This window comes from Gymnodraco acuticeps, unplaced genomic scaffold (genome assembly GCF_902827175.1).
Source record: "Gymnodraco acuticeps unplaced genomic scaffold, fGymAcu1.1, whole genome shotgun sequence".
NCBI lineage: Eukaryota > Metazoa > Chordata > Actinopteri > Perciformes > Bathydraconidae > Gymnodraco > Gymnodraco acuticeps.
Genome location: NW_022991454.1, coordinates 488,826 through 508,525, shown reverse-complemented (window position 1 = coordinate 508,525; position 19,700 = coordinate 488,826). Strand labels below are relative to the sequence as shown.

At 39.2% G+C, this 19,700-nt stretch overlaps 1 protein-coding gene across 1 annotated transcript in view; it reads left to right on the top strand.

The window, feature by feature from the left end:
* Positions 1-1,721: 1,721 nt before the first annotated feature.
* LOC117532968 (contactin-4-like) overlaps positions 1,722-19,700 on the top strand; it is a 203,317-nt gene continuing 185,338 nt past the window's right edge. Inside the window, exon 1 of the mRNA XM_034196589.1 lies at positions 1,722-2,219. The gene's annotated coding sequence lies outside the window, so the exon portion shown is untranslated. The remainder of the gene's footprint in view (positions 2,220-19,700) is intronic.

The following is a 19,700-nucleotide window of genomic DNA, read 5'->3' as shown; positions in this document are numbered from 1 at the left end:
GCTATGCAAAAACAGGAATGTATCTATTCAAAAACAAAACAAGTGTATCAACAGATACAGTGTTGAAAGCACAGCCACATTCAGTCATATGAAAGTGGCGCGTTAACCTAAAATGGTGCATAAGAAAAGCAATAAAAGTATAGAAACCCACGCTGGGAAAACTGGGTGAAAATGTATGCTGCGTTCTATGAATCTAATATTTAGTGTGCAAGTTGATGCAACTGAAAACCAATAAATCTATTGTTTGAAAAGTACTTAGATCTTCTGCATCCATGGGGCCCATAGTTTAAGCACAGCGTTTCCTTAACCCACCTCCCTGCTTCATTTTGAGCTCTTTCCCATGAAGACAGTTTATTGTGCTCAGGGAATTAACCCTGTATTCTAAATTGTACAACTTAAAGGACTTGTTTGCACTAGGAAATAGATTTGTTATCATATCCTGATAAACAGATGTATTTTTCCTAATGTAAGTCAAATGGGAAAGTGTTGATGGATCCATTGGCATCTTGATTGACCCTGAAGTTGTAATTTTACCGTATATTAATCACAACATTTGACGTAAAAGCCCAACACTGTTCCAAGAGGCTCAGGTATCCTCAAACGATGGTGGATACACTGCAAATTGGTTTAAAAAGTTGGTCGTAGACACAACACGAGCAATTTAATTAGTGTGTTAGTGAACGCTTGGCCATGGAGAATGTTTTTTCGTGTAGAGATTAGAGATGCTGTTTAGTGTTTAAATATTTATGTGAATAAAAAAGGGGTAGCGTAGCTTGTTTACTGCAAATCAGTTAATTAGCTTGCCACAATATGATTCGCTTTCACACTGCGTAGACATGTGATGTTAATTGTAATGAGCTCATGATGGGACATTTCTAGAGGGAATTAAAACACTTTATTAATCATTTACATCGCAACTTCGACATCACTTCTGCAACTGTCGACATCTGGGAGCCAGTGATTTGCAAGGCATCACAACCTGTTGAAAGGGTCATAGATCGTATTATTAACAGTTTAGTCCTACAGTATGCAAAGAGGTCATTTAAAACATTTCAAGATTGTCTTTTTAAGAATAATATCACCTGATAATAACAACATGTCAATTTAAATAAATGACATACTTGTATCACTCAACTCAATTATGCTCCTTATAATGTATCAATTACTTTTAATTATATTTTTTTGTGAATTTGAATATGCTCTCGGAAAATACTTTTATTTTACCTATATGTTTATTATTGTGTTTTAGTAACCTTGATTGTGGAATACAAAATGATCCCCAATTTCATCTTTGTTCCTATTGGGGGCATAATATGCCAGAAATCACATCAATGAATCAGGCAAAAATGAAAAATTCCTCCTATAATTTAACTCCAAAACCAACAACAAATTATAATTGTTTTCCAAATGGTGAGGCTATAGTCAAACCTGAAATATTGTCGTCAAACATCATGATATTACTCAAAAATGGTGAGATTAGGGTTTTCTCCAAGTTGCCAAGCACTAGCTAAAACTTTTGCCTTGTTGTACCACTTTCTAAAGGAATTACTGGTTGTTTACCCCCCTATAAAAACCCATCTGAGACGTATTTTACAATATCAACACTCCACACTGCCTGGACATCCCGTCAGCAGCAGCAGGAGGAGGAGAGGGAGGAGGAGAAGGGGAAGGGAAGGAGTTATACTAGGAGGAGGGAGTCTGTTACGCTTGGATGACCGGAGCCGTGAGGAGTCTGGCCGGGTGGAGGCAGACAGACAACACTGCTCTCTCTCTCTCTCTTCTTCCTTCTTCTACTGTCTCTCTCCTTTCTGCGTGCGTCCCGCTCGGGCTCCAGCTCGGCTCAAGGAGGGAGGTAAAAGGGAGGGAGTGAGTGAGCCTCTTGACGCATCGGGAGAGAGTGAGCACACCAGGGCTTCACTTTACAATATCCAACCTGCGAGACGCCACGCCGTAAACTAGGCTCCTGACTCCGAGAGAGTAAGAGAGGAAGCATGGAGGGACAGTAGGAGCCGCGCAAAACGACACAGCCCGTCCTTGTAACGCTGCACAAAGAAACAGCAGCATTTTTGCGCGCAAGTCACACGGATACTTCTTTTTTTTGCCCGGGAGCGTCGCCGAGACTCGGCAGTGATGTCTGTGTGCAGAATTGTCTTCAGTGATAACATACGGATTATTCTGAGGCTGTGAGTTCCTTGGAGACAGTACTACTGAAAGGACAGGTAAGAATATTATTATTATTTTCCACACGGGAACAAATGACATCTCCATCAGTGGCAGTTCAGACACATGAGCCAGTCTATTTAGTAACTTTTCACCGATTACATTAAAACCTATACAGGAATTGCCTTCTCTGAATTTCACCCTGTCTACTTTGTTGTGGGACTATCATGATAGAAGCAAAGTAATCTGTGTGTGTGAGAGTGTCTCCGATCCGTGCAGATGTTTAGTAATCCTGGTGCGTTGACCCTCCCATGAATAATCCCCGCGGATTTTGCAGATTGTTTCCCGTCTCTCAGTGTTGACCACACATTGGCGTCTCGTCCTGGAATCTGCCGGATTTAACCGAAAGACGCGGAAAAAAACAAAAAAAACTTGTGATTCAACCCTAAAACGACACATATGCATATTTAGAAATACGTATTGAATAATGCGAGGAAACAACATGTTTATTAATGCACTTTAATTAAACTATTTCAATGAAAGTTTGTTTATGTTGGTAGTTCAAATGCTCCTAAATGGGGATCATAATGATTCATGCCACTGCTCTAATGTTTATTAAAGCATCTGTCACTCACTATTTAAAGTGTCCAATGCCAGCCTGTGATTGGCCTGAGTGTGAGGGCCAGTATGCCATATAAGCCTACTTTAATATGTTTAATAGATATGAGCATCTGTGCAGCTTCAGCACATCGGGCGTGCCAACTTCTCACAAAACTGCTCACTCGAATTATAGCATCAAGTGATTCCCGTGGAGTTTTTATTTGATTGTCTTCTCTGGAAACACACAAGTAAACCTAGTGTGTGCAAGCACAGGAAGGAACACGCATCACCTGTCAGAGCAGTGCTATCATGCTGCGAATGAGCATCTATCTGATGGTGTTCGCACATTGTTCATTCACCATTAAGTCTGAGGCTGCTCCGGAAAGTCTGCGTGTGATCTGTTGCATTGACTTTTCATCGGACTTGACAAGTGCTGAACTTCTTTTAAAGGTTAGAGGAGGGGAAAAGATACAACTTCACCTTAAAAGTGTCCAGACAGATTAATCCACAGCTCAGTCTTAATTTGTGAAACATGAGCGTTGATAAAACCCCAAAAGCCTGAGACAAGAGAACAGTTCTCTCTTGAGATCTAAGCATAAATATTTAAGGTTTTAAGACATGGTTGAATTAAAGTCTGAGGAGCAGATTTAACTATGTTTCCACATGAAAACACATTTAAGCACAAACTGAAGCTTCTTAACACGTTGACATTTCTGCGTCACGCGGCCCAGCATGCCTGACTGACAGGAAAACAGCCCGTTCATTCTTGGTTGACGTCCTGGAAGCCACGTTCCTGCAATAGGTGACAAAGCACAGTAGTGACATTACAAATATCCCGGGAAGGTGCTTTTAGAGGCGTGTCATAAAGATTTTATCAAGTAGTTTCTGCAGGAAGTATCGAAAGAACTGTGTCACCAAGGTCATTTTTATTTCATGTCTCTCCAGGAAAGCTACCTCAAGGAAGAGAAGAAGGGATAGTGTGTTTTATGTGTGTGTGTGAGATGTGATGGAGAACATTAAATGCCCAGAACAACTCTTCACATGGACTTGTTTTGTTGCAGGAGATCAAGTCAGCCACACAAACACTTCACAATCACCATGAGGCTGTTTGTAGTGCGTGCTGGCATGAGGTTGTAGACTAGCCTATAGGCTGGGATGAGGTTGGAGGTAATACTACTTGTTGCTGTATCTTTTACCCTGCCTCCAGCTGTTTTCCATCCCCTTACTACTACTTACAAATAGATTCTAATTCATTATATTTAACTGAAGCTGAAGCAGGTGTTCATTTCAGTAATAAAAACTAAGTAATTTGCCTGTCAACAACGTTGTCGATGAGTAAGACGAAACGATGACAAGATGGCACCAATGTCATTTCACACTACTCTAACTGATTTAACATGTAATGTTGCTGAAACAAGAACATACACAAACATATTGTTTTATAATTGAAGACTTGAATCCATCTTTACTTTCATCTACCAAAAAGGGATTGCAATATTATAGATTTGCTGTACAACATTTGTGTGCAGGTGTTTATTTTGGTCCACTCTATATTGGGATTACATCAGCCGCATTAAATGTGTTTCTTTACTAAAAATCAGGTTCGGGTTATTAATCTTTGCCTGTCGGTCAATTTGGTTTGTAGTTAAAAGACAAGGGATACATCATGACACACAGTTTAAACATCGCATATTAGGCTACTGTATGAGCCGAAAAAGATAGATCAGTGGTTAGAGCTGGTGGTATGGCCCTAGGGGTCCGATTATCGGGGCCGATATTCCGCATTTGACCGATTATCGGTATCGGCCTTTTTTTTAATCAAATTGCCGATAAAACATTGGCTCTGATGCGGCCGTTTCTCTGGCTGCAGTCACCACTCTCTGTACACGAGCAATGTCCCGCCCACAGCGCTATCTCATAGGCTATTACTGAAGTGTCAATCAACACTGAAGATTTTCCGGTCGGGAGCCAGCCAGAGAGGCGGGACCTTCTCAGATTACAGGCAGGTGCGAAGAACGCAGACAGAGGCAAGCAGCAGCGCTGAGCGGCAGAGCCATGTGTTTCGAAGGTAAATCAGTTGAAAGCTGAAGTTGCAAAAATACCACGATTTTATGATCCAATTCTATCAGTTTCCTACGGAGCCCCCTAGGGGACATGGAGAAGGAAAACAATTATAAAAAAAAAAAAAAATGTTTTGTGAGATATCGCAAGACCTTTGCGAGATCTCGCAATACTTTTCATTTAGCTCAATGTACTTCCTGGTCAGTTTGGCTGCTACGGCAACACAGAAACCACAACAATGGAGCGGTTCATCGATTTTACTTTGAGCTTGGCATTAAACATAAAGATATAACATCAGTGCTTGGCAATAGGCACGGGTTTCACACATATACTGTATATAATAAGGGTTTCACATAAGTGAAGACACCTCAAGAGAACACTCAGAGCGAGGGGACATGCACGTCCCTCTGAGCTGAGTTATTGACAGATTCTAATTTCGCGGATCAATAACTCATGAACATAACGTTGTAAAAATACAAACAACATGACTTTACAATCATAGCAAGATAGACAACGAGCTACAGAGTCGTTTTTATCAGAACAGTTCGATACGCGCCGTCATCCGAGCTAAACATCAAACCAGAATTGGTCATAATCTGCAGCTGGAGGAGGGAGAGGAGCGTTTAGGGACCGTCTACAAACTGCAACGGGGTTTTGCGAGATCTCGCAAATGTTTTGCGAGATCTTGCAAAACATTTTTATTTTTTCCAAAAAAATGGTTTTCTTCTCCATGTCCCCTAGGGGGCTCCGTAGTTTCCCAGTTACACAGGGACGCGGGAAGTCAGTCAGAGTTGGGGGTGCGTGCAGCGTCTCGCAGCGGAGTAACTGGTGCGGAGGGGGGGGGCTGCGAGTGGAGCCTCGCAGTTTTTCAGGTTGATATGTGAAGCTCATTAGCTAGCCAACATGTATCTAGCAAATGTTTAGCAAAATATTAGAAGTGAGGCTCCTAGACTAACGTTAGGTCTACTGCAATAGCCTCACTTTTAATAGTTTGCAAAACATTAGCTAGCACTAGTGTTTTGCAGTTGCGAGCAGCTTATTGGGATTTTATGCTAGATAGACAGATATAATAAATTAAGCATTATTGTTAGTTAAGCATGTCAGCCTGCAGCCCTACTTCTTGTCTCTCTCTAACTCATTGCAGATGACTGCACTAAAAAAAAGGGCACAGAGAAGAAACCAGTTGTAAGATGTTTAAAAGTGCATTAAACATAATATATGCTTAAATGCATTTCAAAGAAGTTGTGTTGGAGTTTGTGTTATTCTACATTTTGACACCAACATTTTCTGATTTTTCTGCAAATGTATATCGGTTCCAAATATCGGTTATCGGTCTCCTTGATTACTAATAATCGGTATTGGTATCGGCCTTGAAAAAGCCATATCGGTCGATCCCTAGTATGGCCCATATTCAGTGTCTGCTATCATGTATATGGGGCAACTGCTGAGCCAGCGAATGTTTAAGCCAATATCATCCTCTCCATCTCCTCGTTTCAACAATAAAGGCACTCTCTGGCCCAAAAGAAGAACCACATTAAAACCAATAGAACAAACATGAACAATCAAACAGACAAATAGCTGTTGCATCAGTGCTTTAATCATTAATCTGAGCAATGGCTGCTGGAACAAAGGTGTTTTTGCATTGCTTTGTTCTACACCTGTTCTACACCTTGGGACTACTCTCCAACCCAAGGGGAGAAGCTGTGATTCACTGATTGGTGTCAGTTCACCTCCTGGGCTCTCGGGGCCCTTGAGTCAAGAACCAGACCCTCACACTGCTCCGGGTGTTCTATAGTAGCTGCCTACTGCTCCTTATATCCGATTTCACTGTGTGGGGTGCTCTGTACGTGTTTGACAGTTAAAGAGGACTATACAACAATAGTTAAGGTTTTCTTTTATTAAGATACAACTAAAATGGTTAGGGTAAGTAACTGTAAAGTTGATGATGACTGAAGGTTGAAGTTGACTAAATATGCTAAAAACAAAAAAGCACATTTGACACAATTAAGACTTTTTCAGAAAATTGTGGAAAAAAGCAACAATATTTAGCAAATAAACTCCAATTCTGTAACTATAGTTCTAAACTTGTATTGCTTGTAAACCCTTGCCTGTCCTCAGAACAGTTCTACCTCATGTTTTATTCTTCCCAAACCAACTTCTAATCATTTTAAATGTTTAAAAAATATATACACCATACACATACACAGGGCTGTCCCGAATACAATTTTTCAGGCTCCGGATATTCGGTAGTAATCAGCAGCGAATATTCGGATTTTCGGGGGGGGGGGCGTAGTAATCAACAGCGAACCGCTTCAACACGTGTATTTTGGTTTTATTCACTGCATTCATTTTGTTATTCCACAGTATTGTTGTTTTATAGTTATTTGTTAATTTGTGCAACACAATATGTGTTCTTTGAAATTGAACAGGATATTGCATTGTGTTTGTTACTTTCGATTAACAGAGAAAAGTAATATCTACATATAAAGACGGAAAAAGTAAACGATAACGGTTATGGTTAAGTGTTAGCACCCCCCGAAGAGGCACAAGCTCTTACGTTGATATTGGAGATTTCAATAAATTCAATCAAAAACACAAAAAGAACGAATATCCGAATAACGAAATTTAAACCCGGATATTCGGATATTCGGGTACCATACATTTGCAAAGGTGTCCGCTACCCAGTACACAGATGGACTTCCCAAGCCTGTGGAAAAGCTCTAGCAAAGTCATATCCTCTATGTACCCATTTTAACAACATTTCTCCAATTAAGGCGATCTTTGGCCCAAAGAAGATCTTTAAATGTTGAATTCATCGTAAGAGAATTTTCTTACTTAAATGTGCGTATCAATTTCTTGTCAATAAATGATTTATTGAAATAGCTTATAGTTTTGTCAGTAATTTGGATCCGCTCTTTCTATCAATGGAAAACTGTGATGGCCAACTTTTCACTTTTTAACAGAGATAAAAAGCAGCATTTTAATCCAACTGGAACATTTTATTCAACTCTAATTTACAAAAACACCTGATAGAGAAGTGTAAGAAACACCAACATGCAGATTGTATTTGTCTTCCTACCCCTGCTGTTGAGTACCCATCATCCTTGCATCCACCCCAATAAACAATCTAAAGTGTGTATTTATTTACCCATCTTGGCTGATGGATAAAACTCCTTTCGGAGATAAACACAGCAACAGAGAAGCAAATAAAAAGAAATGCCTGTTGTCAGTTGTTTAGCAGCGCTGCTACTTTGCTCCACTCGGCTGGATTTTTCAAAGTAAACAGTGCTCTGAGATTTTCCACAACACAATAATGGATGAGGAAGCTGCGGACCCCTGATACCACTTTACCGGAGTGCAGCGAGGTTTTATGTACGCAATGCATTACTCTTTTGAATCTGGCATAATAGAGTTGTTTGACAAGCTGAGTGGTGATGCAATCTTGCCTGTCAAGCAGGAAACTGGAAAAGTACGTATGATGTGTTTAATCAAGCAGATGCAGATACACAATGTATCAGAGAGACTTTAATGTTCAGCATGAAAGCAAACTATATAATAGGGCTGTACCCGAATATCCGAATATTCGTTCGTTGGAGTACTTTTCGGTTATTCGGATATTCGTTGTTGTTTTTTTGTAGTTTTTTTTTCAAATTGAATTTATGGAAATCTCAACGTAGGAGCTTGTGCCTCTTCGGGGGGGGGGGGGGGGCTAACACTTAACCATAACCGTTATCGTTTACTTTCTCCGTCTTTATATGTAGATATTACTTTTTCTCCGTTAATCGCCGTCACGTTGTTTCCATAGCAACAACAACTTCCTGTCAACAGCGCTAACTCTCCTTCAAAATAAAAGCATGTCCATAAATAGGAAGCCAAGCCAAATTACACATAAGACGTATACAACTGCAACAAAAGTAACAAACACAATGCAGTATCCTATATAATAATTGAGAGAACACAAGATAAGAACATTTGTATAATTTTGTTAATTAGAATTTCATTTGGGAAACATCTAAATAAACAAACTAAACTATTTGCTTTGAGTTTGTTGTTTTCCTGTCTAGCAGAGACTAGATTATATTAGAACAAATGATCTCTGCCCTGAAAATTATCCACCAACTTCCTCTGTGTATTGGGATCCCCATTAGCATTAGCTTAAGCATTAGCTCTTCTTCGTTGGGTCCATCAAGTAGAGAGGAAACAAGTCATTCTTTTATCAATAACAAAGATAAATCATTTGCAAGTATTCATAGAAAATGTTGCTTATAATAAAAATAGTAGTTCTAAATAAAATGAAAAAGTTATCTGAATGACCTTATTATGATTATATATGTATCCATCATACCCTTTCGCAAATGTAAAAGTACTTATTTCATTTAATGCAGGTTAACATGTCACGTTTGATATACTTTTCTGTTAAAAGTCTGGAGAATTGTTGCCTAATTTTTCAATTTAACTTGTAATTTCCACATTATATCTAATCTTAATCCTCAAAAATAAATAAATGATGAGCTCACTTCTGTGAATTGGGAGCCCTTGCACAACTATCAGGAATTAGTACACTTAAAATATTGCAAAGCTCCTGAGTGTTGTTTACCAAGTCCCAACTCGGTTCATTTTTAATATTTAGAGTGAAGGAGAAAATATCTAAGAAGGCTCATTGCGACAGCTCCATTTCCTGCTCTATTTATCTCATTGGTTCTGTAAATGCCCCATTTGTAATCCAATCATATTAGAATAATTTCTCTGCTTTCCTGATGCTTTATGATGCTCTGTCACTTCATCACCGTTGGTTTCGAGGCAGCGCGGCCCTTTGGGGTAAGTCTTCACAGATTGTCTGAGCCTGCAACATTTTCCTAATTCAAACATTGTTGCACGCCGCCTCTCCTCGGGACCGGCTTTAATTGAGTGCTTAATAAGAGCAACGCCACACAGCAACCGACTTCAGGGGAGGGAGGATGGGGGATGCACACTGGGACTACTGCATTATTTAATGTACTTATATAAGGCCTTCAAACAGCTTCTTTCCAAGCAATCTCAGGATGTTGCCAAGGTTCATGATTCATCTTAATAAGACAGCTAACCCTGGATGAGGATTTGTTGTTACTGAAGATCCACAAGAGCACGTTTTCTTTCAAAGGGTCTACTGTGGTTCACTGGATGTGGCTCTTATGTTAGAGCTATGTTTCCTGCCTCATTCAATATTGTGTCTCCTTACAGTCCAGGCACCCTCCTTATCCTGTACATTAGTAAATTCTGTATATGTTTGTCCCTGTCTCATATCGTAGCAGCAGCAGTTTGTATATTTTGCGATGCAATGTCAAGCATTTTTTGACAATATGCAGACGATAGAGCGATGCAGTCATGACGTATTTTTTAGGCCGACCTGGAAGTAAGCATCACAAGGGCTCCCTTGACAAAACTGTAGGATTTCTCAATTGGATCTTGGTCTATTGCTTAGCTCTTTGGAAAACACATGTTTATGATACCTTTAGGTTTTGTTCAGCAGGATAATCTCCACATATAAACACCATTTTGTGATTTTTGAGGCGTAAATGCAATTGCCAGAAGTAAAAAGCTAACCATGGCTGCGTGATGACATCAAGTGGTTTATGTAATCACGTTAGTAACCGCCGTTTTTGTTATGACACATGGAAGCTTTAAACATTCACGGGTGTGCTATTTACTGACTTTCGTAGAATAAAATCTCTTCACCTTGTGTGGACCACCAACCTTATTTCAGGCCCCTAAATAAAACACGTAAAAAAACTCGGAAGTTGTAAAATGTTAACTTATTTCCGGGTATTAGGACTCATTCACGCACCACTCTATTTAAGCGCATTCTTCACAGGATAAAATACAAGCAAACGTATTTATGGATCTCTTTTTGGGGGAGAATCTTCTTGCATTTTCTTTTATAATTCATGCCAAGAAAACAATAATGCTCATTAAGGTTCAATGTCATATAAACATGTTGATGTACCCTGAGTCTATTGTCAAAATAACACTTTATAAACACACATCATTCTGTAATAAAAGGTGGTCCTTTGTTTTGCTCTGTAAATACAAAATGTCCGTGCATCTTCCTTGTCAGGAGCTTTTGGAGCAAACAAAAGGCTTTTGAGCTCAAAACTGGAGCACCAGACTAAACAGTGTTTGAAGAGTTAAAAGAATAAGAGGATTATATTCAGTGAAAAGAGTAAAATAGGACAAGAGATAGAAATTAAGGAAAAGTATTGAGATTATATTATGCACGGTGATTATACAAGTTTTCTGTTATGTCTGTCAGGTAATTCTTCTTCTTAATCATAATACATTTCTTTTAGATTTAACAAACTACATACAGGTAGTAACAATGGCATTATGAGTACAACACATTTTGATTAGGACATTGTAACAGTGTTTTTGATCTAGATAGGGAACTGTTTTAATTTTTTTTTTACATATTTTGCACAAATACACATTTTGACATCAACAAATATACAATAATTTAATGATAAATTATCAAATTAGTCAGTTTTTGATCGTATCATATGTTTAATCCAGAGATTTTAGAACTTGACCTATGAAGACTTCAATATCTCGTTCTCAAGCGCAATACTCGATTGAACCCCTCAATGGTAAACGTTTAAAAAATACAAACATATTCGTGAAAGTTACAACGTTTTATGTTCTTTTGTACAATTTGATAGTGGTAGAGATGCAGTGAGCAAGTTGCCATCAAATTCATTGAGCAAAATGCAATACAAATCAACACATTTAAAAAAGATATATGTTATTGTTAAAGTAATGACATTTATAACTATAGTACGCCCTGTGGAAATTAAACAATACTTTCAAGATATGTGTTCCAAATTGGGTTTGAAATGATAAAAAAGGGGAATTTTGTATTCGTTTCACTTTCTTCTGATTTCTTTTGCCAACTGCATACTGCTTTCAGTATTCATGCATACTGTCTTCGTACAGCTGCTGCTGCCTTGAGGGAAACATATGAGGCAGGATCAATAACATGTATCACATCAAGGCTTGTTACTTTTATGCAGGTTTCTTCTTCTCTCCCAGCACATGTATGTACAGATATTTAAATGAATTAAAAACACATTTTTACCTTTTAAATATCCAAAGTTACAAGTGACATTCCTGAGTGTTATGTGGCTTCACACACAAACAAAGACCCGCTGAGCACCACTAGTGTGAAGTGTCCTGCTCAATGCCAAGTATTCAAGTACTAAAGGCCTCTGGAGAATGTTACAAGAGTGCCTAAAGGACATATTTCGGTCCCAAGATACACTGAGTTTCTGTGTATTTTGGATATATCTATGGCTTTAAGTTGAACAGCTCAGTCATCGTCTCACAACAGACCTAAACAATGCCGTGCAATGACACTTTATACATGCCACAAGTCCATTATTTCATACAATAAAATACATCATTATTATCTAACAGATAATAGCCAGTAGTCATTTGGATTCCGTTTAACGTTTCCTCTTTTTAACGGTTCTTGATTGCTATAAATTGGGGAGGTTTAAACAGATAAAATGCTTATTTCAAAGATATGATTCAATAACAATTTCCCCTCATTTTTTGTTCTGATTGGTGCAATTTGAGATGTTACAGTTGCCTCTGGTATCCCTTACTGTAACACTCACAGAAAGAGTCAATACACATCCAGTCTGTATCAGCCAGTTGCCTGATTGGGCAACAAAACTATCTTGAATATGAATTTGGTAATTTGTCGATTAGTTAGTGGACACTGTAAGAAAATCAAATCAATATTATGTGCTTTAACTTAAAATGAATACACTGTTCTAATTTAAAGCTGCTTTATTCTGAAAACTGGATGTTCACAATCGACTTCCGGTTTTCGCGAGTAAATATCATCAATCAATCAATCAATGTTTATTTATATATCCCAATATCACAAATGTTACATTTGTCTCAGTGGACTTTACAGTTTGTACAAAATATCAGTATGACAATACGACACCCTCTGTCCTTAGACCCTCACATCGTACAAGGAAAAACTTCAGAAGAAAACCCACAGTTTAAAGGGGAAAATGGGAGAAACCTCAGGGAGAGCAACAGAGGAGGGATCCCTCTCCCAGGACGGACAGACGTGCAATAGATGCCGTGTGTAAATTGAAAAGATAATACATTTGCAACATAGGCAATCCAAATGTTTGGAAATGCATGTGTGTATAATAGGAAGATGAATCCACGAGGATATCCATCCAGGACCTATGATCCAGGACCACAGCCACGACTCAAGATCCAGGGCTCGCGATCCAGGACAGAGGAGCGCAGGATCATCCATGACTCCGGATCCCGGCGTATATAGACACCAAAAAGAAAGAGATTTGGGGAAGCTGGGTTAATCGGAACATGAGAGTACACAGGTATAGACAGAGAGAAGGAAGAAGTAAGATGTCCCCCGACAAACTAAGCCTATATCAGCAAAACTAGGGGCTGAATCTAATCAGCCCTAACTATAAGCTTTATCAAAAAGGAAGGTCTTAAGCGCACTCTTAAAAACGGATAGGGTGTCTGCCGTCCGAACACAAACTGGAAGCTGATTCCACAAATGTGGAGCTTGATAAGATCATGTTCCGGTTAGCATTAGCAAGTGGCTAATATTATGTTTTGTGTACGTGAATTTAAGGAGAAATTTACACGTGGTGTTGCACACTAAACACACTTATTGACGCTGCAATACTGTTATTAGGGAATGTTTAAATGACCAACAGATATTAGAATATTGTAAAACTAACATCAGAAAACGACAGGACGTGCCTTGGACCCGCCCCCGTCAACGCTAAGCCAATAGGAGAAGACTACAGTTGATACAATGAGAAGCCAGCTGGAAAACGATCTCTTTCCCAGCTGATCGCCAAGCCAACAGAGGTCCAACGGAGCTTTTACAGTTTCATTGTATCATTGTAGCATTGTTTAATTAAATTATTTAGCTTGTAAATAAGCTTCCTGGACTCTTTTCAGCTAATCCTGGGCTCAGGGCTAAAAAAAACTATAACACGTGTTGCAGCTGTTCAATGGATGATTTGTAATTGTTAAATGAGGAAATTATATGTGGTGTCTATGGTCATTACCATTACTTGCATTGTTTTGATAAAATACCCTACAGACTTTCCTTTGTGCCATTTCTAGATAAAATCTTTATATGATAATTTGAGTTTGGTGAGACATGCAGATGACTCAGCGTTCAGCAGGTATTCAAAATCTAATCTCTTTCTCAGATGTAATAATTAGGCATTTCGGAAAGGCACTGTTTGTTTAGTGGACCATGTCAGAGGTCTGTGGATCAGATAAAAGCCATTCTGTAGTCATTGTTACTGTAAGTGCAATTAGCTTTTCCTCTAAGAATATATTACAAAATAATGACTTTTTGGCCTGGATGTGTGATAGAACAGTATCATTCGATTATAAATGATGATCCATTGAACCTCATGACCATTTTCCTTTGTGAAAGACAATTATATATCAATATATACAGATGGTCAATCAAGCCATTCGTCTTTAAGACATCAGTGCATCCCCTGGATTATAAATAGTGTAATGGATACTGCCCTGAATGACAGACCTTTTTCCCACTCATAAAAAAAGGGGTATCGGTCGTGTGACTGCATGTGCCCGAACCGTGACTGCATGTGCCGAACCGTGACGTCCGAACCGTGACGGTACGGGACGAATACGGATACCGTTACACCCCTACACACATATACATACCTTTCTGAAAACTCATAATTTGCCATCCTGTCTAAAATTGACATCACCTGACTTAAAATAAGGTCTTAATACTATACATTGCCGGAAATATGTCTAAAGTATCAGAGTTTGTGAGTGAGGATGTGGTATTTTACTTGCCTAGTTCTGGCCATCTGTAAAAACATGTTCCAAGTACATTTTTAAACCTAGGTTATCAATTAGTCAGTTTAATTTCGATTTATCTTGGTCTTTGGAAGCTACTAATTACCACTGCAGTGATCCCCTGTCAAATGTTGATAATTACTCTAACTGAAATGTGTATTCAGTACACAAATTGTACTGTCAATCAGTGCAGAGTGTTTTCCATGGGGGGCTTGCACTCAGATTCGACATTTGTTCATAATGTCACTGAAAGGTGAATGGACGGCATTTATATTGCACTTTTCTTGTCTTTGCGGCCACTCAAAGTGCTTTTACATTAAATGTTAGCTTTCACCCATTCATTTACACAGAGGGAGAGACTGATAAGGTGCTTCCTGCTCTTCAGTAGTGATTAACTTTCAAACGCGTACACCATGCCATGCGAACGGACACAATTTGACCACAATTATCGTTCAGTATTTTTACCAAGGACACTTCGACCTGTTGACGACAACTCAACCTTGGCCAAAGTTTTCGCGTGTCATTATTTTACAAAAGGAAATGGATTGTGCAAAGTTTGACAGTTTTCTTGGAAATACAATTCTGATTGTGATCTCATTCTTAAAATGTTGTGCCCCAGATAACCTGCCCTTTGTTTGTTTTTTGTTGAAGTGACATGGACCAAGAAAACTTAAAGGTCACCTATCATGCTATTTTTAGGCATTAGCATAGGTCATAGATATATAAAAAAATATAAAAAACATGTCTATGAAGTGTTTTGCTCAAAATACCAAACAGATCACCCATTCTAGCCATGCCTCATATCCCTCTATTTCACTTCCTGTTTCAAAAGTGCTGATTTGGGGTATAAAGCTTTAAAAAAAAAAGGAAGGGGCTGAGCACATGCGGGAGATTCTACCAGCAGATACTGCGGTGATGAAACGCCATATCATGGATTATCAAGGATTGTTTCTGAAACAGTTTGGAGCTCAAAGGCTTTCTCTCTTGCCGGTTATACCACAAGGTGAGTTCCTTTCTATTTCCTGCTTCTTCACACATGCTCTCCAGTACAGGTTAGCTCTGAGTGTTAGCGATGCTAATGTAAACATGCACCGACCATATTAGGTCCAAAACAGTCAGGCATTGTTTCTGATAGGGCCGTGGGTGTAAAGCCAGCCTACATTTCCGATATTACGTCATATCGGACGCAAATCTGGATCAGCTTCGTTGTAGCCCCGTTTTTAGAGATTTGGGTACGGAGCAAAAGAGAGAGGGTTTTATTTTCTGACGCTGCGTGAGTTCCCTGACACACCGGGGACACATAGTTATGAATAAAATACATCTACATTTTTGCATGATTGGTCCCCTTTAAACAAAATAATTGAATAGCCACTAATGGCGCGTTTCCACTGCAGCGGGGTAGCCCCGTTTAAGCGTCCCTAAGCGTCCTCGCTCTGGCCTCGGGCTGCCTCGCTGGCCGGCCCAGGCCGTGGCGCATTTCCATTACAGTTTAGGACCTGGGGTAGCAACGCAGTGTAGGCGGGGCGATCGGCTTTGTTTTTGTTCACATTTCGAGTTGTTCCGTCGAGCTCCCGCTGGATTTGATCATCCCCAATGAGATGTAGGAACGTCGTCACCTCCTCGGTCGACCACGGTGTGCTTTTCTTATTAGACGTAGCCATTTTTGTAGCTCATACGTTTACAAAATTCTGTTTATAAAAATGCTGCAAGCATGCTTCTAGATATATATGCGACGCTAGGGATGAACTCAAGCGCGATCTTGTGACGATTCTCTCTGACCAATCAGCAGTCGAGAGTGTTGACGTCACTAGTTCAGCCCTGGCCCTGGTCTGAGGGAACCACGATTTTATGAGGCCGGAAAAAGAGGGAAAAAGTACCCGCTGGCCGGTACTAGGCTATATGGAAACGCCACCAAAAACCGGCCTGGCCGCTTGAGGACGGTTAAGGACGCTTAAACGGGGCTACCCGCTGCAGTGGAAACGCGCCATAATTGTGCTTTACTGGAAACACATTGAAGTTTTTTTCTTAAAGGGCACATATTCTTTCATATGACCTGTCTCTCACTGCCTGTCTGCTCGAATTGGCTTGCGAGAAAAACATGGTTCACATCTTTAAAGATAGTTCTCAAGCCGTTGGTAAAGATAATCAGATGGGGGCGGTATATATTCTAACGAACACGCAAATTAGCGGCTAAATCACCTGTTGAATCTGATGTTTTCTTACAGAGCCAGGCCACAACAAATCCGACTTTGTGCTCTTTTCTTTCGGGTTGGTAGGCACTCTAAATGGACAAATAGTTCTGCACAAAAAAGTGTTTTCATGATATATACCCTATAAGGCTTGAGCTTTAATTCAGTAAGACTTGGAGAACTGTCTGAATGGACCAAGCTGTTTTGTAGGTATTAGCAATAAACTACCTCTACTTGCTCAGGGACACTGTGTGTATTTTATTGATCATGTCTTTGACTTGAACGGTCTATATTGATAAAGTTAACCTGACAAGCCTTGAATGATGATGAGAGATTAAGCCTCAAAGCAATATATCGATTAAAGAAGCATTCTGGATACTGTGCATTTCCAGGAATATTAAACATTGAAGGCTGTGATATGTGTAGCCTAAAAAGAATGTGCTAAAGTAGTTTTGTTTTCAACATTTTGGTAATTTATAGTCAATAAGGTACAAAATGATGCGTTGTTTTAAGTAAAATACCCACAATTGTGATACAGAAATAATGTATTTAAGCGTGCCACCCACCATCTTCTGTAACAACCCTACTCTCAAAAACTTTGGTCATTTCCAAACCTCGACTCAGTTAGAGCCAGCGTCCCCACGATTCTAACCTTATTGATGAGCTAACCTTGGTAGCCTACGTCACTGCTCTTTGCCTAGTGGGCGTTTCAATTTGAACATTGATTTAGAAAAGAGCTCAGATGGAGTTGACCTCCTAATGAGTGTCATTTATGTCAAGAGGCCAAAGGTGAAAGGAAGCCAACCCCTTTTTAATGGAATTTCATGGTTCATATGTGTCTGGCTTTTAGTTAAATGGACCGTAAGTCTCTATGTAATCTTCAGGTAAGGTTGCTTCACTGACCCTACACAGAAAAGACAGTTCTCGTCACTTGGCAGTACTATACAGAGGCAATAGAAAGAACAACAGCAAGCTTTGACCGTGTAGGATGGTACATATCTTCTTCCCAGACAAAATGAGAACATGTCCTTGTGCAACTTTTCTCATGTTATGTTTCCCTGAGAGATTCTGTAATCTTTCTGAATGAGGATTCTGGGTTTTGGTATCTCAGCTGCAAAACCTTTGAGCTGCGACAACTGCAGAAATTAAAAATGCTCCGGTTTGGAGATCAAGATGAGATGTTTCTAACTTACTATCTGTTACCAAAAAAAAAAATGTTGTTAGATCTTCAAGAGAAGAATAATGATAATTTCTTAAAACATCTAGTTTTTCAAAAATTAACATTTGACTGCCTCTTAGATCATTTGCTTACCCCTCTTCATTTGAAAACAGCGTACAAAAATATTTCTGTGTTCAATTGACTGATGAAATATTAGAGCCACTGATATTGAGATTATTTAACTTCCTGTTCCACATTTCCATGATGTTCTCTAATAAAGCTGTGCATTGGAAAATGTCCCACTTGAAATAATTGTCATAATATGCATGGTGGGAAATGCTGTAGGAATATGTGCTCTCAATGATTGTAATTTCATTCAAAAGCTTCCATAAATTCTGTCCCATTTGACATAAAATAACTTTTGAACTTCCCTGGTTTCAACTAAGCAATCTGTACATTGAAGTCGTAAAAGGTGGCTGTGTTTTTTCTTGGCATTTCGCCCTGATACCATTGAGCATTGGACGATGGATCTCTTTGGACCACTGCAGTACATTAACCAAACGTGTTATCTCCCCAGAAGCTAATTTAATTCAGGGTGCAGTTCTGCATTTCCTGCACAAAGAAATCAGTTTCCTCTTGGAACAAGCTTTTGCAATAGATCAATCTGGACTATTCTCTATACCACAGAATGTTGTGGGACAAGCAGTGCATAGATGTTAAAGGGGAGAAAACAATATCTTGAAAAGCATTGACCAAGAGCAGTAGACAAGGTTGTTGTGATATCCATTGGTCCGTCAGTCTGTCCTTTTCCATCTCATTCTTGTCAACGCAATATCTCAGGAACACCTTGAGGGATCTTTTTCAAATTTTGCAAAAAGTTCCAGCTGGACACAAGGATACCCTTTTCAAATGTGGTGATCAAAGGTCAAAGCCACTGTGTCATTGAATGCTTCGATTCTCATTGAAGTGAATGCTTGCAGGAATTTCAATACATCACAAAAAACGTTTTTGGGCACAACTCAAGAATTATGTTATCATATAATATGGTATAAGTATGACAATTCCCCCAAAAGTAAAAATAAGTGAGTACACATGGATGTAAATTGCAACTGGACTGATTGGTGGAAAAAGACTTCCAGTACGCGGTAATTGTAGATTGTAATTTAATTTAATGAATACTTTTTAATGTTTTGTATAAGCTTGCATATCTTTCAGGCTTAATAGGTTTTTTTTCAGAAAGAACCTTGCAACTTCAGTGCCAGAGAAAAAAGGTCCTGTGAGTACACTTGTGGTTATTGTCCTCATGTTGCACATAGAATATTAAATTAAGATGTTTACCGCATGTAGGCAAAAATCCATCAATCTTTCAATTTTCTGGTAATGTATTACTGACTGAATACATTGATTATCTCCACCTATTGTACCCCCGAAGCATCATCCGTCATTCTCCTTAGTCGAAGGCAGTTTGAGTGCATACTATCTGTGATATCTGATGCTTGAGTGGGACGCCAATTGCAAAGTAGTAATTGTATTACAAGGAATGAGGAAATATCAGCATTACCAAAAGGGAATATTAGTAAAGTACCTTCACTTTTTATACTTGTAGTACAGTGGTAGCAACAATATAAGCAGTGGTTGATCCCACACTG